Below are 23,900 nucleotides of genomic sequence, written 5' to 3'. Positions count from 1 at the left end.
AAAGGTTGAATCATTCAGCCAATCAAATAAAAAAAAAAAGTTACACATATGCATTCCATAACATGCCATACAGCTTCATCACTCTCCAAAAAACACTGTAGTAAAATATGAAACCCTACTTGCCAAACAATACTTATAAACTTGACCAAATACAACACAGGAACATTATTTATCTCACAAATACACTTAAAAATATACATACAATATATTAAACACACTATTACTCACTTTCAGCTGCTCTAATTAATGAATAAAGCTTCACAATAGACAAACACAGAACATGTGCACACTTGAATTCTGGAACCATAATGTGAAAAGTTCATCAAAAGGTCACTTTCATAAGTCTCATACATCAATTTCACAAAAAGGATAGAAAGCATACAAGCAAAATGTCCAACACATTTTTATTACAACCCATATCAATCAATAAACCCAACACAATCCTTCCAAAGAATACTATATACAACATTTACAAACTACATACAAAAATCATTCCCCCACCCAAATTTGCCAAATTACATACCCACGGCTACAACCCGGTTACATGATGAAAACCCACTTATATACGCGGTTACCCATACATTTTTCAAATATGATGAAAAACACATATTACAAAGGTTTCAAAATCAATTCACACTAACCTTCAGGTAAGAACATCCAAACAGAAACACATGTACAAATCGGTGCAGAAGCATCCACAATATGATATGATCACTGCACCAGGATACAGACATGTATAACTATGGGTACTACCAATGGGTTAATACCGGCGGCTTCCAAAGCCCGCCACAAGCTATGACGTAGATTGGAGCTTTCATAGCCACGGATCAAGTCAACCGTCTGTAGTCGCGGCTGACTGTAATATTTTTACAGATTCAAAAAGATATGTTGACAAGGTGAATAATGGACAATATAAAGGTACACATGAGGGCATACAATCAGAAACACATGTGAAATCGTGCAATGTGAAATCAATGCAACAGCATGATCAATGCACAGAAATTGTAATTGATATACACTATAATTATAATTGAATGCACTAGTCATAGATGCGGTAACAACCACCAAAAATACACAACATCTCATTTGCTTCCTGCTATCAGTGGCTATAATTCACCTGACAGGACACAACCTTTTATTGGCTGCTGTCGTATCGACAGCTATTTTTGAAAAAAGGCATCAAAGGTATTTACCTTTACGAATATACTTAAAACTCTCTCTGGGTGGCTCTTAAAAGAGCTTTTGTGTTCTTTTACCAATATGTAACCAAACAATATATTTTCAATCAGAGAAATACTCTTCACCTCTATTAATAAACATTATCTTTGAACATTTCTCTGTGATTAATGTTCTTTTCCCAAAGAGAAAAACACCTGTACTGTCTGTCAAAAATATTTCTCCAAAATTGCAGCATAAACCTCACATTTCAAACACTCCATCTAAAATATTATTATAGAACCAACTTTGTAAGCCAATGTTTCTAGTACTCGTCACCTATGCCCTTAACATGAAACATCACTATGAACCTCATTCTCCAAATTCTCAAACTATCGAGTCTTCTGAGCAATGAAAATCTTCTACTTCTAAAATTCACTGCATGTTTCAAATATGCAATCAAACAATACAATCTCCTACAACTACACCTCACTCTCAGTTAATAACAATGCACTAAATAGAAACACTCTTAATACAATAATTCAATAGAATATACAGTTTTATTGGCGTCTATAAAAATCACTCAAAAAAATACATACTTTTGTAGGTTCAACAATTCAACAGTATCTGAGGTATGTGACATCCAATTGGCAGCCACCCACCACACACAAAATTAACAACCAATAGGAAATGGCATACAAACATTCCACCTTCTCCCCTCATGTACTCTTCCTCTATTGCTAATTCTATTATCTGAAGTGACATGCAGTATTTCTTTCTATCACACTAAAATGGAAAACTACATGCAATGGCTGGAGGACACTGATCTTACAGATGAAGACATTAAAAAAGAAGACACTAAAGAAAATGAACCAGAAGAAAATACTCCACCTTATAATGAGAATAAAAATAACATTTTAAGTATCAAATATCAGCCACCAAACAGATATACTCTGTCTACTATCAAATGTGAATTCAACAACACAAATATTTATAAAGTGTATTATATCTTCAATTTTTTAAAAATATTTCATATATTTTCAAACAGATGTAGAAGGCGTTCAAGTATCAAGAATAATAAGAATAATCAAGCAATGCAAGAAGCACCACAAACAATACCCACAACACCAATCATGGATTAACAGAATCAATAAAACAGGACATTGAAAATTTACAACAAATCATGGACAGTAAAAATATAGATAATTGGGCTAAAGAAGAAGATACATCATGTGTCCAACTAAAAGAAAAATAAAACCCTCAACCACATGCCCACCCAAATAAACCTGTTTGAACAAAATGTGTTTGCACACTTACCTTTTTTAAATATGTGCAATTATATGTATTAATGTATGAAAAGTATTTAAAATGTTACAACTGTTTACAAATACTACACTCAATACATCTGAAATATTTGTCCATATTGCATTTTTGTTCTCCAAACATTTAGCATAGCCACGGCTACAAAGAAATACAATGACATACCATGTTTTGTAGCCTCCGCTATAAGATTGTGTGTGTTTCTTTTCATAATGTGAGTATAAAATAATAATAACAAAACAGAGAGTAAAAGAACTACATGACAAGAGTACATTTTTACATTACAGCTATAGCCGCGGGCATCATTTATTGAGCCCATGGCTAGGATCCCCCTCGTTGCTGCTGAGGTTACCAAAAATCCAAAAGGCCATTGGACACGCCGCGGTTATGGATCTATGTTTAAAAAAATAATAATACCCTGCTGTCTGAAAAAAAAACAATTGCTCACTTTAATAAACACAATTTAATATAGATGTTTTTTTGGCCCTCATATTTTGTATACAGTGTATTACATGCACTATATAAAATACAAAATTCGTCCATATAGCACTGTTGTTCTCTTTTCACTTACTAATCAGTGGATCATTGAGAAAAAAATCCATCTTAGATTGAAAAACCCATACAACAATATAAAAAAGTATTAGAAAATGCCACTACAAGGAACAAACAGGGATATATAAACTGGGTAAGAATAAACAAAGGACATTATACTGGGTGGTTGCAGGAAAGAGGATGGGGAAGGTTAAGTAAACTTGGAGAATAAGAGAGAACACCACTACAGATATACGACAATATAGAGGCATTGTCTTTTTAGAGTTATTGTCATTTTTATTATTTTACATATTCACCCCTGTTTGGACGTTCCAACATATCCGACCAGGAGAGTACCAGTAGTGATGAAGTTATCATTTGGGTACCCAGTCCATTGCCACCCAGGAAGAAAAGGACTGGGATGAAAACCACTGTTGACAGTTGCACTTCTTTAAAGTCAAAAAACACTTCCAGAAAAGACACAGAGGAGGTACGTTGCGCCTTGAACAGTTCTCAAAGACTGGGAACATCTATTATGATTAATCATCTAGTGCAACTCCATGGGGATGATGTTGATGATCAATATTGAAATTGCATGAACATCACAAAAGAAAAATCCATGGATCCCATTCCTTGCATAGACAGAGATCAGCAACACCTGCAGTATCTCCATCCACCAGTTCACATCACCAACTGCAAATGAAGCATCAACTCCAGCAGTGATGCTAACTGCTCAGCCTCCTATTTTACCCTGTCCCAATATTTCCATGATGCAAGTCATGTGTAGGCGATGCCTTCAATTGGGTAGCCAAGGGAGGTGACACATTTTAGGAATGGGAGACTTTAATCGCTAAACACCAGATTACCTGTCCTTCCTTATTTTTTTTATTTTTTAAGTGGCAATTTCCCCCCTTCCAATGTCCTATCACAAAATCTAGGAACATCAATAATGAAATCCCATCTAGTGTAAATCTACTGCAAAGATGTGAATGATGCCTATCGGAAATCACACAAACAACACAAAATAAAAATGCATCAGGCTCATGCATAATGTGCACAAAAAGCAGCATCACCTCCAGCACCTACATCCACCAGTACAACATCACCAACACTGAAAAAGCCTCAATTTCGGCAGCAGTGTCAGCTGCACCTTTCCAATTTTACCAGCTGCTCTATATTCAACAGTGCCACTATGTTCTGAATATAGGTTGACCTTTCACGGGAATTGATTGCTCAACATCTAGTAAGAGTCCACTGGGATAATCAGTTTGATACAGCTACAATAAAATACACACACAAAAATGGCAAAAATAACTTTGCAAATGCCAATCAAAGCAACTACCTCACAAAACACTCTAACGACTTAAGAGTACTGCATACCTGAAAGCGCATTAAAATTACAAAAAATACAATCAAATCAACCTTTCAACCTCACTTATATAAATACAAAAAAATGCCTACAGATAATTAATTCATTGAGAAATGTAATTTTATATTTCTAAAACTTGAAAAACATATTACATGCATGCCACAAAATCAAAGCAGATGAAAACAGTGGTAAATACAACTAAAACACACAAGACTGCAAATAAACATTCAAAAATGTAAAAATGTATTAACACTTATTTTCACACCAGTCACACTCTTGCCTCATCCACAGTGAGAGTTCTGAAACTAAAAGGATAAAACTGGAGAACATTGTGGCTTTTATACTTTCCAAAAGAAATACAAAAAAGTGGACTATATACTAATAAAACGACTAAAATGGATGACACATTTTCCCCACAACCTATCACAGAATACTACACAAATAGAAAAGTACCAACAACCAATATCAAACAATGAAACTCACAGAAATATATTTTTTCCCCACCCAGCATCTTTCATAGCCACGGCTATTTGACACAACTGCAGATTCTCCTTTGTATCCACGGTACAAGCATTTTTTTTGCAAACCCAAAATCAAACTAAGCCAACTTTCAAAACTTCAAATAAAATAAGAGAACACCTAACCAGATCAAATAACAATTACAAATGAAATTCTGTAATGTATCATCTACATAATTATGTGATTATTGCACAGAAAATGTATGTTTATAGATGCAGCTACAAATATAACCTTGCCTACGGGTAAAAGCAATTAAATGTTGCTTGACGTGCCTACACACGTGCTATTTTTGTACATAATTATACAACACTTATTCATGGCCGTTTGCTAATAGCCACGGCTATTTGCAAAAACTACGGATTTAAAATTATATTTGTGCTCCACCAAACTCCAAACAAGCGTGCCCAACTAATCAGCAGGACAGTGCTTTAGGGATCTGCACACAGCCCGAGAGGCTAAGAGGCGTAGGCTGGGACTTATACAGAAAGTGGAGCACTGGATATTATGACTCTGCAAAGGGAGACTTTTTGAAAGAGGCTAGGAGGGCCTTTAGGTCCATAATCACTCTTATACTATGCTCTGTCCCCCCCCGAATAATCACTTCTCCCTAGTCATGAGATTCTAGGTTATCTATGCTCACTGCAGTCATGAAAATGAGCATGGCTGACCTCAACCACTATCTCTCCTAATGTCAACTGTGCCTCTCACTTCTTCTTCCTCACTGCAATCAACACTCATCTTCCATCAGTGCACTTGTGACTTCTAGGTACTTCGGGTTTAGGTGTGTTTGTATTCCATCTGTGTACCTCCTGCATTTCACTATGTTGTGCCTCCATTATTTAAATTGGATAAGGTGTGTTTGTACTCCATCTGTCCTTCCTTTTTTGAAATCAGTTTTAATGGTGGTTGTATTCCATTTGTGAACCTCCTGCATTTCTCTGTGTTGTGTCTGCATTTTTAAAATAGGATTTAGGGATGTTTGTATTTCATTTGTGCCTCCATTTTAAAATCAGATTAAGGGATTTCACAGAATCTTCCGTAATGTTTTAATGTATCCTAAAGGTTCTTGTGTTTTTTGTTAATTTTGTTTCTTTTTGAAGGTGGCAAATTGAATAGTGAAACCATGTAACGTGGCTTTGAAAGTGTCCCGATCATTATGAATTGTGGTGACTAAAGCATTATTAAAGGTAAAAAATTCAGTGAAAAATATATTTATTTGATGAATAAATTCAGGGTCATTGAGCAGTAAGCATTAAATCTCCATCGGGAAATATGGGAAGGTTGAGGGTCCCATTTCAATACTGTAAGTACCGGTGCATGATCTGAAATAACAATTGGGCCAATTTTGGAGTGGAGGATATTAGAGGTAAGTGTAGAATTAACAAATATGTGGTCCATTCTAGACAAGGATTTGTCAGGAGAGGAGAACAAAAGTATATTCTTTAACATCAGGGTGACAGAAATGCCAAATGTCAACAATGGTAAGGTCTTCAATAAAATTGATAATTGTCTGTGACATTTGGAATTGATGAAATATAATCAGATTTGCTATAAAGTGCGAAATCACAGATCTGATTGTAATCCCCACAAATGTTGAGTCTATCATATTTTTTGGGAAACAAAGTCTGTTTTAAATTGTTCCAAACGGATGGGTCAGGAGCATTGGGACCATAGATAGTAAGGATAGAAACCATACTCTTGTTAACAATGGTGTTAATGATGGACCAACGTCCACTAGGGACGTGTTGCTGATCAACCAATTGAAAAGAGGTTTTCTTATTATTGAGGTTAGTCACTCCTTCCTTCTTTTTTGTAATTGCTGGAGCAAAGAATGCATGCTTTATCCAAAACATAATCAATTTGTTAATTTCTTCAGTGGATTCTAAGTGGGTTTCTGGAATACACACAATATCTGGTTTATCTTTTCCTAGATGACTAATGTCTTTGTGTCTCCTAATCGGATTATTGAGATCTTTTACATTCCAGGAAATTATTTTGACAATCATTTTAGTCATTAGTAAACCATATGATCACAAATGAAAAATATAACAAAAAGCAATTAAGCAGCTGATGTGCTTATGAATTAGGAATAATAATACATTTACGTGTTGGAAATTATGTTACCTTATAAAAGAATAAATCAATTGAACAGCTGACAGTGAAGGGTGAGGAAAACACAAGAGCAGATAGGAGAGAGAAGGAACGGGGACTGTATATCATAACAATGGCAAACATTGCATTAGACTACATAAGTAAACATGAGAACGTCAACATATATAAATATGAAATTAAGTAAATCTTAGGAGCTGCCATAAGAAGGTCAAAGTCATTTCACCATGAATCAATGAGCTAGACGGAGCAGATGAAATAAGGAAGGAATATAAAAGAAGGCCATATTGAAGTATTAGTTGTCAATGGTACTATCCGGAGGAGCACACGATCTTGGAGTAATAAGAAAATATAAAGGAATTTAGATGAGGATGCATCTTCAGGGTCTAAATGCTTAATAGGGGATCTAGATGTATGTCTATGTTTTATCTGAATTCACCAATGCAGTAGTAGTGAGGTTGAGTTCTGATATGTTTCTAGGAAGGTGATGCTTTCCATGTTTAAATTTGTGTTGTATAGGAACGAGGAAGGAAAAAGACAGTTCATTATAGATCGATGAACCAGACAGAGCTAATTATGTATGAATGCGATTAAAAAAAGAGAAACGCTGAATTGATGCAACAAAGATCAAAGAAGAAGGTAGCAAGGATGAGCAAATAACAAGACCTGTGGTGAAAGGATAACAAGCTACTTGGTTTAGGAACCCTCTTCCGGATCTATTTGCTTAATAGGGGACCTGGATATGTCTCTGTTTTCCCAGACTCTCAAATTGGCTAGAAAGAGGACTAAGTTCAGTTCTATTTCTTGAAAGAAGAAGCATCCCAGGCTTAAACTTGTGACGACCAGCTAAATTACAAGCATGAAGAGGTTGATGAGTGGTAGTTTGTATGCAGGCAAGTCAGAAGCATTTGGTGAGATGTTCTTCTCTGAACATTGGAGGGACTTGATGAGTGCATAGAGGTCATAAGGGTTCAGGAATTCTTTAGTGATGACCCCAGGTATGTGATGAGTATTCTTGCTGGTTCTTATAAACCATATTTGATTTGCAGTTTCTTCAAGGCCGGTCTCATTTCCAAAAGTCTCTTCCTTTTTTCTTGCATGGCTTTGGAAAAATCTGGAGAGATGAATATTATGCTGCAAACTCTCATCTCAGAACAGGTTATCATGCCATGTTCTTTCTGGAGAGGAGCGCCAGCTACCTTTTTTAAATATTTCAAAGGAACTTGGGGTTGGTCACCCTAAGTTACCTGGGGGCAACCAGACGTGGACTCCTGCTCACTGTACTCAGAGAGGCGCAGCTTCACCTCACTGATGAGGCCCAACAAGACTGAAACACGTGTGTGGGGTAGCTGTTGGTACTCTTGTTCAGAGAGGAATTGCCATAGCATTTCAGTGCTGGACTGCCCATGTTGGTGGGACAAAGACTGATATGCAAATGGATATTTTCCATCTGTGAAAGGTACAGTGAGCAAAAAGCATGTGCTGCAATCTCTCATCTCAGAACAGGTTATCATGCCATGTTCTTTCTGGAGAGGAACACCAGCTACCTTTTTTAAATATTATGTTGCCTTGGAAGCTTAAAGGAGAACATTTTGTAGCACTGAATATGATCTTCTGAGCCTGTTGATTGCACACTTGACAAGATATAAGAGGTATTGACAAAGATTTGTTGGTGGCAAATCGTGGTTTGATTCTGTGTGCACATCGGAATTCAAGTGGAGGGGAACAATAAATGTTCAACATTTTTGGGAGTCATCCCATAAGAAACGTAATGGGGTAATTCTGTTTGGCATTTTTGGGGCCTCCATCCTTTTTGATATTATCCGTCCTATTCCTGTCTTCAAGATTGGCTACCTCTGTCTATAGATGTATATGTTTAATCTGCATTTGTTCAAGGCCTTACAACCATTTTTTCAGATAATTATATACGTTCTTCCACTTCAGATAACCTAGAATTGATTATTTTAATGTCCTTTTTGAAGGTAATAAAATAGTCTTGGAGTAACAAGGATCTGGAGTCCAAAACAGAGATGGATGACTGGATGGAGGAGTTCCAACATAATCTTTTCCATCCCTTTTTGATGGCAGATAGCTCCCCTGAAGGATTGAGAAGGCCTTGTTCAGCCATTGTTGGTAAAATATCCACAGACGGCATACTTCTAAGTTTGTTAATTTAGTAGGTGTATATGTAGAAAAAGCTTGTAAAACAATAACAAGGGCTTGCAGTATAACTAGAAGAAATTGGATATCAGCAGAGAAAGGTCTGTGATGATTCTCCTGCAAAATTATTTTAGCTTAGTTGATTTAATGAAAGGATTATATGCAGAAAATGCCTTTTTAAACAGTAAGATGTGCTTGTAGTACCAATAAAAGACACTGAAGGCCAGCAGAGAGGCCTATAATGAAGTTGCAAGCCACGCACTAGCATAGAACGTCATGATGTTTCTTTACATAGGGGGTACAGCAACATATAGAAACAGATACAGAAATGTACAGTTAGGAGCCAGGACCCACTCAGCAGCCAACCTCCAGCAACAGAAGCCACCTCATTGACACAGACGTCAGCAAGTTCTCCATTGCATATGTCCTCGTCCACACTCTGGGGCTTTTCACGACTATGGTGGTAAGTGGGAAAATTTGTTACCTCCAATTTTACCACTAAGCCAAATTATGAGTTGTGTCTTTGAGTGGAAAAGTTACCTTCAGCAAAACCCTGGAGGTAAATCTTGCCACTCAACGCCCAAAAATCAGCAGAATTGGGGAATTATCACAGCGATAATTCTACTGCGGTAATTCCACCTGACCAAGTGGCTGTAACAGTAAATCCATTTGGTGGTATTTCAGATGATTTTCTTCTGAAATACCTCCACATTCGTAATGAGGCCCTCTATGTTCCCAGCAGCCGAGGGAAAAGTCGTTCCACAGACAAAGCATGCCAGAAATGAAACACAGACAAAATGGGCACAAAAGCACTCCGGAGAGGACTCCAACATTAAGGCAGCACAGTTAAGCTTACATCCATGTACATATGTGAAAGGCCATATGATAACGCTCTGTTAACGCTCCATCGTAAGAGCTCACACATCAAGCGACCATCCTGCTTGATTGCAGGCCATGCCCCCTCTTACCTCCATTTTTAAAATCAGTTTAGGTGTGATTGTACTCCATAAGTGCCTCCATTCTTTTTAAATCAGATTTAGGTGTGTTTATACTCCATCTGTGACCTTCCTTGTTACTCACTGCAACTTATCTGCCAGGTGCGTTGTAGACGTCCCGAGATCGGTGTGGCGAACCAAGGAGCAGAATCAGTTGACTTGGCAGCGAGCCTGATTTCACTACGATCTCCAAGAAATCAGGCCTCCTCAACTTGAGGAAACTCTTTTTTTACCATACACCCCTCTGCTGTTCTAGAAAGACAGGCAGAGGAGTTGATCTGACAAAAGAGCGGGGAACACCTGCACCGCTTGTACCAATGCTGCAAAGAAAGGACAAGAGTGAGTAACACTGGATTGAAACCACAAAACAATATGCCAACAACTAGGATTAAAGAATACCTGTATAGTTGTTTTGCTAAGGACCAGTAACCTGAACCTATAGTAAAAACCAAAACTGAGCTTTAACCACCTGTAGAAATCAGGACCCTAACACAATCCCCCTCCCAGTCAATGTTAAAATGATCTTACCAGGAGAGGTTGGAGCCAAGAATGTACCAAAAACAACAACAGTATAAAATAACAAAAAGGTAGGTTAGCATGGGAAAACTACACCGGGCAGCACGAGGGATGCACTGGAAACGGGATGGTGCACTGGCCAGCAGAGCGTTCGTACGTGCATGTTTCTCAGATGAGTCTTTGAGATGTACTGATGAAGAAGGGGTGAGGATTCAGTAAAAAGGTAGTTAATGAAGTTGGTTAGAGTCAAGTGAAGTTGGAATAGGGTTTTTAAGAGGAGCAGCGAACAACACCCAAAGAAAACAAACCTTCTTACGGTACTCCAGGAGACAAGCAGGAACGTAAGGAGTCTGTAATTGGAAGTAACACTGAAACAAACCCAGAAGACTAATCAGAACAGGCAAGCCATCCGTAGACAGCCAGGAGTCAGCGTTGTAGCAAAATCGGCAGGCAAAGCAGAGTTGAAGTGCGGTCCGTAGTCAAAGTTCCAAAAGCAATGCTGTAACAGAATTGGCAGGCAAAGCAGAGTGGAGGCGCGGTCCGTAGTCAAAGTTCCAACAAGGCGAAAAAGAAATGGATGAGCTTCAGTGCAGAAGACGGAATGTGGTCCGTCAGGAGCAGCAGAGACAGTAACACACTAGAAACAGGATACCGTAACGCTAAATAGAAGGCTTGATCTGAGGAAAGGAACTGGTTTTATGCTGTAGGCTGGGGCGCAGCTTGCGCTGGAGCGTGCTTTCGCAAGAGCCGTCTGCTTCTTACGTGACACGGGAGGTGTGCCTTTGTTGTCAGTCTCCAAGGCAACCTCCATTTCCGCCAAATAGACGTGTTTATGCACCATTTGAGAACACAGAATGGCTGTATGCCCCAGGGTGCGTGCAAATACTGTGAAGCAGTTGAAGGTCCACGCGTGACACTCCTGCATTTCTCTCTGCTGGTCCTTCATTTTCGAAAATTGGATTTAGGCATGTTTATTTTGCATCTGTGAACTTACTTCATTTCTCTGTGCTGTGCCTCGATTTTGATTTCTCCTTCTAGGCCTCCTGGTGAGTTTAGCTAGAACTGTACTGTGCAGCCCCTCCTCTCCTCTTTCTTTCCTGTCCAAACCTCTGCCGACCTATGGCTCTCTCCATTTCTCTTTTATATTCTCTAACTGCTACACTATTACCTATCCTTCCCACTCTCACAAAGTCCAGTATAAAAAATCACAATAAAGACAACTTGAGTACAAACCCTGGACTTCCCATCACAGACACCTATGTCAGTGCCTCCTCTAGACAGGTTTTCACTGATATTCTCTTCTCTGTCCACTCTCCAGATCTATGGACACCCTCATCTCATCTCTCTCTCTCCCTCCACATGCTCTACCATTAATGGTGGCACCAAGTGGGAAGTCCTCATGGCTGGTTTTTCATCTTCTTGCTGCTTCGTTAATGTCTATCACACTGTCACTATCCTCGTTCAGGGACCTCCTACTCTTTGACTGGATTCTGCCTTCCTCCTTCCTTCCTTCTCCTGCATCTGTCGGAAACGACCACCGTGGACCGCCCCCACTTCCCGATCTGCCGTCCCTCCTGTCCCCCCCTCAAAAATCACCCCACCCTCTTCCGCACTCCCTGCCATCCCCCTCTCCAAAAACCAAGCCAGAGGGGCACGATGGCGAGCCAGCCACCCTAAGACCACTCCTCCCCTTAACCCCACCACCGACCAACCAACGTTAACCATGCCCACTCCCCTCACTATCATACCTGGCACACCCCGCCCCCGTCTTGCCCTCAAACCCCCACCACCTTCCCGCCCCGACCGCACCCTTTCCCCTCCCTAAAAACTGCACGCCTAGCTCTAGCAAGAACCGAAGCCGCATCCCTCTCCCCCTCTGATCCCCCTACCCTCTCTCACACTCCAACCGCAACAAAGAAACTAAAGAGGAAACGTACCTAATCCCCCTCAATCTCTCAGCACTCTTCCCCTCGCTTGTCTCGATCCACCACCTCATGCCCCGCCTCTCCTCTTTTCCCCATGGCTTCACCCTTCCTGAAACCCCTCTCCCTTGATTTCTCATCAACTGCAACTGAAACTCCTAACTGCCCAGACCCCACCTTCAAATCGCCCGGGACAGACCGGATCATCATAACACATGCAGCCACCCAACCCCGGGCGAAGCCCGCCAATACATCTGCTTGCCCGCTATTCCCATCAATCATCACCCACGCCACCACCCTCCCTCTCCAGCATCCACACTCTCTGCCACCACCCCCTTCCACTCCAGCTCCGAGACCATCCTCACCCTCCAACGTAAACTGCACCCTATTTAATGCCCGATCCGTAGCAAAAAACAGACATTGCATCTTTGACCTCATCGCCTCTGACAAACCAGAACTAGTCTTCATCACTGAAACTTGGTTCTCTGACAACTTTGCCCCAATCGCTAAAGAAGCCTTCCCCCCCCCGACTACTCCCTCATCCCACTGAACCGTCCCTCCAGAGGAGGGGGAGTAGCATTCGTCTTCAAGTCTCTCTTCCACGCCATAATCATCGAAAACCAACCTTCCATTCCTTCCTGCGAATCTCTTCTTGTTAAACTATCCCTCTCCCCGTCGCTCTCACACAGCTTCCTAATAATCTACAGGCCCGCTGGCTACGATAGAGAATTCGCAAACAACCTGTGCGACACTATTGCCACCCTTCAAGTTAACCACCCCAACCTCACACTTCTTGGAGACTTCAGCATATGGCTCGACATTCCCTCCAACCCTATGACACACTCTCTGGTTGATGGTTTAGACGCAATTAACCTCCAACCACACATAAATGGCCCGACTCACTATAAAGGACACACTCTTGATGCCATCTTCAGTTCCAACACCCGGATTCATTTAAACCCCCCACCCCTGTCATCTGGTCTGATCACTTCATTCTCTCGTTCGCCATTAGCTCACCCAACCCCCCTCCTATACTCGAATCCGAACCTCCGAATCTACGCAAATGCTGGAAAAAACTAACTATCGTCCTGGACCTAGCTGACGCGCTCCTCCAATCTCAATCACCCTCCTGCAAACTCAATAAACAACTAACCCCTGACGCCTTTGACTCATGGCTCAACACACCTCTTATGCGGCTAACACCCCCTTGCAAACCCTCAAAGCATCGTGGCCTCTTCCCCAAATAGTTCACTCCTGAGTTGAAGACTACTAAACAACGATATAAATACCTAGAATGCAAATGGCAGAAAGAAAAAACCCAGGAGAGCAGGGCCACCTTGGCCCGACACCTTTATCAGTACAAGGCCGAAATCCGGAAAGAGAAAAAAGCCCACTACAACTCCCGAATCCTAAACTGCAAAAACCTGAGCAAAAAACTCATCTCTGAATTCACCAACCCGGCTTGCACCACGACTGTCCCGATCCCCTCACAATCACTATGCGACTCACTCTCCCTCCACTTTTACACCACAGCTCTCGAAAGAACAAATACTCTAGCCACCAAAGTAGCTCTCCTTCATCCACCAGGCAATACTCCCCCCATTCCGACCTCCCGACCAGCTGCAACCACCATGCAACCAACATTTGAATCCTTTAGTCCAATATCACCAGAACAATTTCTCAAACTTCTATCTGCCCGCAAACCATCTGGCTCTCCCCTAGACCCTTGCCCAGCCACAACCCTGAAAGAAATGTTCACTGCAACCTGCGCAGGAGAACATGCAAGATCCATCATAAATGCCTCCCTTTCCACCGGTATCTTCCCCGACGCATTCAAAACGGTTCATGTCAAACCTCTAATTAAAAAACCTTCCCTCGACCCTCTCGAGCCCAAAAACTACCGCCCCATCTCAAACACCAGGTTCCTTGCCAAACTCATTGACCGAACCGCCTACTCCCAACTAAATGCCTTTGTCAAAGCCAACAATCTCCTAGACCCCGCACAATCAGGTTTCAGAGCCCGTCACGGAACTGAAACCACCCTAACCTCAATCTGGGACGACCTTAAGATGACAGCAGACTCCACGGGATGCGCCGCACTAATCCTTCTTGACCTATTCGCCGCTTTTGACACAATCAATCACTCAATCCTCCTAGATCGCCTCCACTCCCTTGGAATTCGTGGAACCGCTATTAAATGGATAGCTTCATTTCTCAATGACAGGCACCAAATAACGATTCTGTCCACCTATACCTCCCAAGCCTGACCGGTCGACACGGGAGTCCCACAAGAAGCATGCCTATCCGCCCTCCTGTTTAAAATGTACCTGATCACCCTCCCACCAATAATTTGTTCACACAACATCCTATGTTACAACTACACCAACGACACTCAACTAATTCTAAAACTCCTGAACTCGAAACGCAACTCCCGACCGGACCTGGCATCCTACCTCCTTGACATAGAACTCTGGATGACCCAAAGCAACCTCTTGTTAAACCCCTCCAAAACGGAAATCATGGTTTGCGGCAACTCTGAACTTCTTCCGCACCCACTACCCTGGCCACCCGCCATGGGCAACTCACCGACCCCCTCCAACTCAGTGAAAAATCTTGGATGCACCCTTGACTCTGACCTGACACTCTCGCGCCAAGTCAACAATGTCTCTAAGTCCTACCACTACCACCTTAAAACCCTTAGGCGCATCTTTCCATATCTGTCATTTCCCAACAGACTCTCCGCGGTCCAATCAATCGTTATATCAAGACTGGACTACGCAAACCCCCTATACCTTGGAATCCACGCCTACCAACTGAATAAACACCAAAGGGCACAAAATGCGGCAGCCAAAATGCTACTTTCGCTCGGTCCAAGAGACCACGTCTCCCCAGCCCTTAAGACACTGCACTGGCTTCCTGTAGCCCATAGGGTGGCTTTCAAAACCTTATGCCTCTCCCATCAAGCACTGCATAAAACTGGACCTCATTATCTTCAAGACAAACTAAAACCTTATCATCCCACTCGCACCCTAAGATCCAGCTCAGCCGGCCTCCTAGTAATTCCTAAGACAAACTCAGTCAGGCTAGGCGGATCATCATTCTCAGCCCTGGCCCCAACCCTGTGGAACTCGCTCCCACCCCACATCCGCCTAACTGAGGATTTAGCGTCATTCCGCAAACTACTGAAAACCTGGCTCTTCCCCTAAAACCAACTCGTTTCCAAACTAACAGCATCACAACGACACCGACCCAACAAACTACCTGATGCGAGAAATTGACAGCTAATAAACTTGAATGTAAACTAGAAAGACAAACAGAACTGGCTTGGTGTGATTGTCGGAAGCGGCTGTGCGGCGTGTGAGACCCTTTGCGAAAAACGCCGGTTCGTGACACAGTGCGGCTTGACTTCACGTCGCGCACGCTGCTAGGTCCTTTCCTCTAATCCGCGGAAGACCGTGGAAGTCCGAGGAGGAGGAAGACGGGAGTGGAAATGCGAAGAAAACGCGTGGAGGATCCTAGTAGGCAGCAGAGGGGAGTGAGACTGCTCTGACTGGGGCCCTCCGCGGATCCTGTAGTTCCTGTCCATAGCGTACCAGGCTAAGGCAGCCCAAGACAGGATCGATTGCTGCCGCCTGTGACATTACACCCACGCCAACGTATGTTCCTGCCGGCCCACTAAGCCCGTGAGCATTGTGCCTTGCGGGGCGGTGGACTGCCGGAGGACTAACAGTGAAGGTAACTTTAGCTGTGTACTGTGGCTGTGGCGGTGAATCTATTGTGAATTTATTCCACTGAGGCAGTGGTGGAGTGTGCATTACGCCTTTTTTTGCCTTGCCCTTCGCTGCGCCTCCCCCCCCCTCTACCCCGTCTCCCTTTAGCCGAGAGATTAAATCTATTTTCTGAGTGCGAGCTATCTATCCCAGTCTAGGCTTAAATGCAACCAGGAAGTGAGCGGAATCACACCACATACAACCTTAGGAAGTCTAAGGCTGTAATAACATCGGTGAATATTCTGAACGAAGAGGTCCCTATGGGTAAGCGTAAGCCAAGAAAGGCTCAACCAGCTAACCAAGATGCTATTACTAATTTTTTTCCTGTCAATCATTCATGTGAAATTAATTCCACTGTGATTGAGGAAGATCCGCAGGACCAGCATGACCAGCATGACCAGCAGGACAACGACCTATTGAGTGTGTCTAATTTTGATGACATTGACAATAATTCATTATTGGACTTATGTCTCAACATTCAGAGATCTATGACACCATTACCTGTTCTAAGGCCGACCAATACTGTCAAGGTGCAGGTAAATAGATCGAGATCAATGATCTCTGAGGAACGGCCAGTGGTTGGGGGACAGGAGAGACTGTCCATTTCACCGAACCTTGCGATGGTCTCTATTGAGGATGACCCGGATGTTGAAATTGACCAAACGGATAAGTCTTACCCAGGAGCAGTGGAAATCGCGGAGATTCAGTCATCTGTGGTATCGCTGCAATTTGCATTAAAAATCTTGCTGAAGATGTCGGGGCGTATCCTAGCCAATACTGAGTCCCTAACAATGATGGAAAAAGAGAGAGGAAGGAATTCTGACGAAGCAGAAATAAATCTGTCTGACGCTATTCATATTGCTGAGGTAATTGGAGGGCAGCAGAGCCTGGAAATTGACGAAGAGGCAAATAGCCCTAATCCAGTCTTCTCTAAAAAACAGAAGAGGCTGGCCAGGAAAGCGGGAAAGCCGAAAAAGTCTGGTACGAAGTCTACTTCAAAGGCAGTACAGAAATCATTAACTCTGCCATCCAAGAAGAGCAGGAAAAAATTAGCCAGAGCAAAAAAAAGGAAAGCAGCCGGTGAGGGTTGCCTGACCAGCTGGCTTCTAAATGAACAAATGGAGGAACTGGAAGCCGAGGAGGAGGAAGATCCAGGGGTGGCTGAGATAGCCCATTTAACTGTAGAAACGGTGCTAAGTGAACCAACAGTGCACGAAGTATTAGAAGATAAAGAGGATGAAGTCACTATGGATAACAAAACTACGAAGAAAGGAAGTCGAATATGCTTGATTAAGAATTTATACCAAAGCAAAAATTCGAAGTGGCTATCGCGCTCTGAGCTTCTGACAAGACTCTACTCTGTTCCACAACTACGGGTACTTAAATCAGAAGACTTCCAATTTGTGGAACCTCTGAAAGGTCCTAATAACTACGTTTCAGCATTACACTGTAAGTTCATAGCAACGGCTGAGCTGCTCAGAAGCTTTAAAGTGGAACTAAAAACAGTGGATGTTGAAGTGGACGCTGATATAAACGAAATAGACCTGAATAGTATCGAGGAAGAGGCAGTGATTCCTTCAGCAATAATGACTCCTCTAAATCTTCCGATGGACAAAAGGGTGGAAGCACCTGATGTTAAACAAGTGCTTAAATGGCTAGTAGACGCACTTCCCGAGATTTTATCCAGACCGTGAGACCTATTGATTCTATCATGGAATTGTCGGGGCTTTGCGCATCTTTTGTCACCTGAAGGGTCAACAAAGTTACTGGAGAACCAAAGTTGCTTCTGCCTACAGGAGACGTGGGCTACCGACCCCTTACTTTTAGACGGTTTTGTACTCCACCACTCACCCGCCAGAAGGGGTGAAAAAGGCAGACCGTATGGTGGTATGGCGATAGGGGTGACTAATGCTCTGGTTTCAAGAAAGATTGACTCTAATCTTGAAAGTAACTTGATGGCAGTAGAAATAACTTTGAGCAGCAAGGACCCCTTGGACAAAATTCTGTTGATAAATCTTTATAACCCCCCTGGGGCAACCTTAAGTGTACAATTACAAGATTCCCTTCATGACATATTGGCCACATGGCTGACATCATCTGCTGGCGCAGGGATTATTATTGCCGGGGATTTTAACTGCCACATGAAGGGACGGGAGAGTAAAACAGGAAATGTGAAATTGAAAGACCGGAGTGAGATGGTCCATAATAAAAAAGGGGTGGAAGGGGAAGCTTGGGAATATTTGTTTGAGTCCTGGGATCTGACAATGTTGAATGGTAGAACGATGAGTGACCACCCGGGCCATCAAACATGGACAAATGGCAAAGCCCACAGCACGTTGGACTATATATTTGTCTGCCCCAAGATTCTTCATTTAGTGGAAGATATGATTGTCAATTCTAATGAGTGGAGTGATCATGCTGTCCTGAATTGTGTAATCAGTAGTAGTAGAGAACAACAACTACGTGGTAACCTAGGGATGGTGAAAATTAGCACGTCAGGCAATAGGATCTCCTGGTCAGATAATAATATAGCACTTGCAGTCGAGGCTTTGGGGGCACTCGAATTTCACGAAGGCCCCAATTTCAGTGCAATGAGTATTGAGGCCATTGAGAATTGGATTCACGCTTTTGTGGGTACGCATGCATCGGTGCCAATAGGAGCAATGATAAGTCAGTCGGGTAAAAAAGTACCTTATGATAAAATCATCAGAGACATGAAACGGACCCTTCGAGCAGAACTCCGCTGGGTCAAACGAGCTTATTTACCTGGTGAGAACTCCTTTGTAAAAATAAGGGAAATCAAAAATAGATACAGATCAGCTATCAAGGCAAAGAGAAGGGCGGATAAGCTACTCTCCTGGCAAAGACTAGTAAAGACCATTTGTGAAGGTAAGACACGTAAAATATGGTCTCTTCTAAGTGAGGTAAGCGGAACCCAAAAGGGAGCTCTAACTAATCCTATTGAGGCTGGGGTTTGGGAAAAATTCCTAGAAAACCGAAACTTGAAAGATGACAACAGTAGCTTGTTAGGTAGCCCCCCGACAATTGCCCCGATTATAGTTTCATTTGAAACTATTCTGAATAAAATTGGAGAGATAAAATCTTCTCGAGCGCCAGGTCCCAATGGCTTAGCTAATATTGTTATAAAAGCTCACCCAGAGTTCTGGGCAAGATTATTAGCTATATTATTTAAGAAAGTCTTAAACACTGGTAAAATCCCCCTCTCCTGGCAACAGGCGATATTAATCCCTGTATATAAGAAGGGAAGTAGACTTGACCCCAGTAACTATAGGTTGCTTTCTATGCTCGATGCATCTGGGAAGATATTTGCTTCCTTACTCCTTCAAGAGCTGCAAATATGGGCTGAGAACTCTGGTGTCTTATCAAAATTCCAGAGTGGCTTTAGACAGGGCTACTCTACTTCCTATAATATCATGGTTATGGACATTCTTAGATCGAGAGCTCTCAAACCGGGGGCAACACCATTATATGCTCTATACATAGACTTTACAGCAGCTTTTGATTCGATTCCTAGAAGCGGGCTATGGAAGAAATTGCAGGTAATGGGATGCCCGGAAGGACTAGTATACTATCTTAGACTCCTCCATCAAAACAACTTCGCTAGATTGAGACTTGATCAAGATGGTCGCACGACTAAGAACGTATCCCAAAATAGGGGAGTAAAACAAGGCTGTGTCACCGCTCCCCTAATCTATAATTTATACGTCTATGATATACCGATGGCAATAGCTGCAGTAAACAATTGCCCACCAAAAATAGGTAAATCTACCTGTCCCGTATTAGCATATGCAGACGATTTGGTTATCCTTGATTATACCATCAGTGGGATCCGCAGATCAGCGGTTGCATTGTGGGACTATGCAGAAGCCAATGGCCTTAGCATTAACCTAGGAAAAACTAAGCTTATGCGCTTTACCAAAAAGAAGATATCACGGGTACAATTAACAGTAGGCCTGGAAAATATTTCATATGTCCCCCCCTATCGATATCTGGGGATTGATTTTGAAACTCTTGGAGACTATGCGTTATGCAAACAATCGCGCAACATCAGAGCGGCACAATTGACTGCCCTATTTCATAAGTTCACGGCCCAGCAGGGTGGTTTCACCCTTTGGGGAACACGCCAACTATACCTACAAGCCTTTTCTCCTGCCATAATCTATGGGCTGGAAGCACTTCTGGACATTGAATTAAATTGGCTTCAGGTAATTGAAGGTAAATTTTGGCGTGCGGTTTTAGGTCTCCCCCCATGTATACCGATGGCCATTATCAGACTGGAATTTGGTCTGATTTCACTAAAAGCAACTGTTCTGAAGAAGCGGGCCATGATTTATTTAAGGATGACCCGTGATGCAGGGAATGGGCTCCTAACAGCTGTCTACCAAGAAATGGCCAGGGATAAATCATCTTGTGTTACAATACATCAGATGTCCAGATTGTATGTGGAAATAGGTTGGCAAACTCGAGAAGGACCCTATACAGAGGAAGCTTTTAGGGCCCTTAAGAAGCGTATCGAACTCTGGGACTGGTTGGAGAATTTTGAATATCTAAGGAACCTAAAAACCTATAAATTCGTCAAATATAGACTCTATGAATGTAAGAAACCTCAGAGCTATCTGAACATTTGTCCATCTGTCAGGCTTAGACGATTTATTTTATTACTTAGATTAGAGCAATTACCAACGTTCACGAATACTGGGCGCAAAGATAAGATAGCCGCTGAACTGCGCACATGCCGATTATGTAAAAATAAAGACCAGCAGGAAACGGCAAAACATCTCCTAACTGATTGTCCTGAAATGAATACAACAATCTCCATTTTGCTAGGACCGTTTGCCCATGATATTAATTACATCAAAGAAGATCTATTCTGGCATCATTGTGTAAATTCCAACAGTATGCGATTACTGACAGCAATGTATACAATCTGGCTGAGTGTGGAAGCAAGATTGGGTATAAAGTTGTAGCATAGCTAATAAGAGTTGCTATAGCTAAGTGGAGACTATTGTGAATTGAAGCAACGAGATTTAAGATTATACAAAATCCTCACTGATTATTCCTAACTCCTTATATTTTATTAGAAATTTGACCTTAAGAGACTATTAATGTTGAGTGATAGGTTGATTGTGTATATTTCTATAAGAATGTTCTTTTATTCTTCTTCTTTTTTCCCTCTTTTTGTTTATTTTTCTAAATATTGACATATTTTTATTTGTATTTGTGTAAAGTTTAATAATTAGAACTGTAACACAATAAATATATTATAAACAGAACTAAACGAGTAAAGTAGATCAAAACAGTGAGGTGGATAATATGAATACATTTTTGGGAAAGTAAGGAGATCTAAACTGCTGAAATGGACATAATGAATGAGGAAGTAACAAAGTGAATGGCGTGGATGAAATAGTTAGAATGGATGAAGCGTATAGAACAGATGAATGCACTGAGTGGAAGAGGGCATGAGTAGAAGAACAGACGGCTAGATAGGTCAAATGAGTATGGAGATCAGATGAGCGTATAGAATAGATGAACATACTAAAGCGGATGAGTGTGTAGAGTGGTTAGGTGTGTAGAGCGGACGAGCTTGTAGAGCGGATGAGTGCATAAATACAGAGAAGCGAATAGAACGCAGGAATGCATAGAACTGATACTATGTGTGACTATACAGAACGGACGAACGTGTAGACCGGACAAACGTTTAGACAGGATGAACGTGTAGAGCGGATGAGTATGTAGAGCAGATGAGTGTGTAGAATGGATGATTGTGCAGAGCGGATGAGTGTGCAGAGCGGATGCGTGTGTAGAACGGATGAGTGTAGAGAACGGATGAGTGTGGAGAGCGGAAGACTGCAGAGTGTGGATGAATGTAGGGAGCGGATGAGTGTGGAGACCGGATGAGTGTAGAGAGAGGATGAGCGTGGAGTACGGATGAGTGTGGAGAGCGGATAAGTATGGAGAGCGGATGAGTGTGGAGAGCGGATGAGTGTGGAGAACGGATGAGTGTGTGGAGCGGATAAGCCTGTGGAGCGGATGAGTGTCTGGAGCGGACGAGTGTGTGGAGCAGATGAGTAGTATGTCGAGCGGACGAATAGTAGGTTGACCCAATGAGTGTGAGGACCGGATGAGTGTGAAGATCAGGATGGGTGTGTAGATTTGGATGAGTGTGTAGATTTGGATGAGTGTGTACCTTTGGACGAATGTGTAGAGCAGATGAGTGTGTAGAGCGGATGAGTGTGTAGAGCGGATGAGTGTGTAGAGCGGATGAGTGTGTAGAGCGGATGAGCATCTAGAGCGGATGAGCGTGTGGAGTGGATGAGTGTGTGGAGCGGATGAGTGTGTGGAGCGGATGAGTGTGTGGGGCGGATGAGTCTGTGGAGCGGATGAGTGTGTAGAGCAGATGAGTGTGCAGAGTGGATGAGTGTGTAGAACGGATGAGTGTAGAGAACGGATGAGTGTGGAGAGCGGAAGACTGCAGAGTGTGAATTAATGTAGGGAGCGGATGAGTGTGGAGAGCGGATGAGTGTAGAGAGAGGATGAGCGTGGAGTACGGATGAGTGTGGAGAGCGGATGAGTATGGAGAGCGGATGAGTGTGGAGAGCGGATGAGTGTGGAGAACGGATGAGTGTGTGGAGCGGATAAGCCTGTGGAACGAATGAGTGTCTGGAGCGGACGAGTGTGTGGAGCAGATGAGTAGTATGTCGAGCGGACGAATAGTAGGTTGACCCGATGAGTGTGAGGACCGGATGAGTGTGAAGATCAGGATGGATGTGTAGATTTGGATGAGTGTGTAGATTTGGATGAGTGTGTAGATTTGGATGAGTGTGTACCTTTGGACGAATGTGTAGAGCAAATGAGTGTGTAGAGCAGATGAGTGTGTAGAGCGGATGAGTGTTTAGAGCGGATGAGCGTCTAGAGCGGATGAGCGTGTGGAGTGGATGAGTGTGTGGAGCGGATGAGTGTGTGGAGCGGATGAGTGTGTGGGGCGGATGAGTCTGTGGAGCGGATGAGTGTGTAGAGCAGATGAGTGGGTAGAGCGGATGAGTACAAAGAGCGGATGAGTACAAAGAGCGGATGAGTACAAAGAGCGGATGAGTACAAAGAGCAGATGAATATGAAGAGTGGATGAATGTGTAGAGCGGATGAGTGTGTAGAGCGGATGAGTGTGTAGAGTGGATGAGTGTGTAGTGCGGACAAGCGTGTGGAGTGGATGAGTGTGTGGAGCAGATGAGTGTGTTGAGCGGATGCGTGTGTGATGCGGATGCGTGTGTGGAGTGGATGAGTGTGTGGAGTAGATGAGTGTGTGGAGTGGATGAGTGTGTAAAGCGGATGAGTGTGTAGAGCGGATGCGTGTGTAGAGCAGACGAGCGTGCGGAGCGGATGAGCGTGTGGAGTGGATGAGTGTGTGGAGCGGATGAGTGTGTGGAGCGGATGAGTGTGTGGAATGGAGGAGTGTGTGGAGCGGATGAGTGTGTGGAGTGGATGAGTGTGTAAAGCAGATGAGTGCGTAGAGCCG

This window comes from Ambystoma mexicanum, chromosome 2p, assembly GCF_040938575.1.
Source record: "Ambystoma mexicanum isolate Mex_15411 chromosome 2p, UKY_AmexF1_1, whole genome shotgun sequence".
NCBI lineage: Eukaryota > Metazoa > Chordata > Amphibia > Caudata > Ambystomatidae > Ambystoma > Ambystoma mexicanum.
This window is presented reverse-complemented; position numbering follows the sequence as displayed.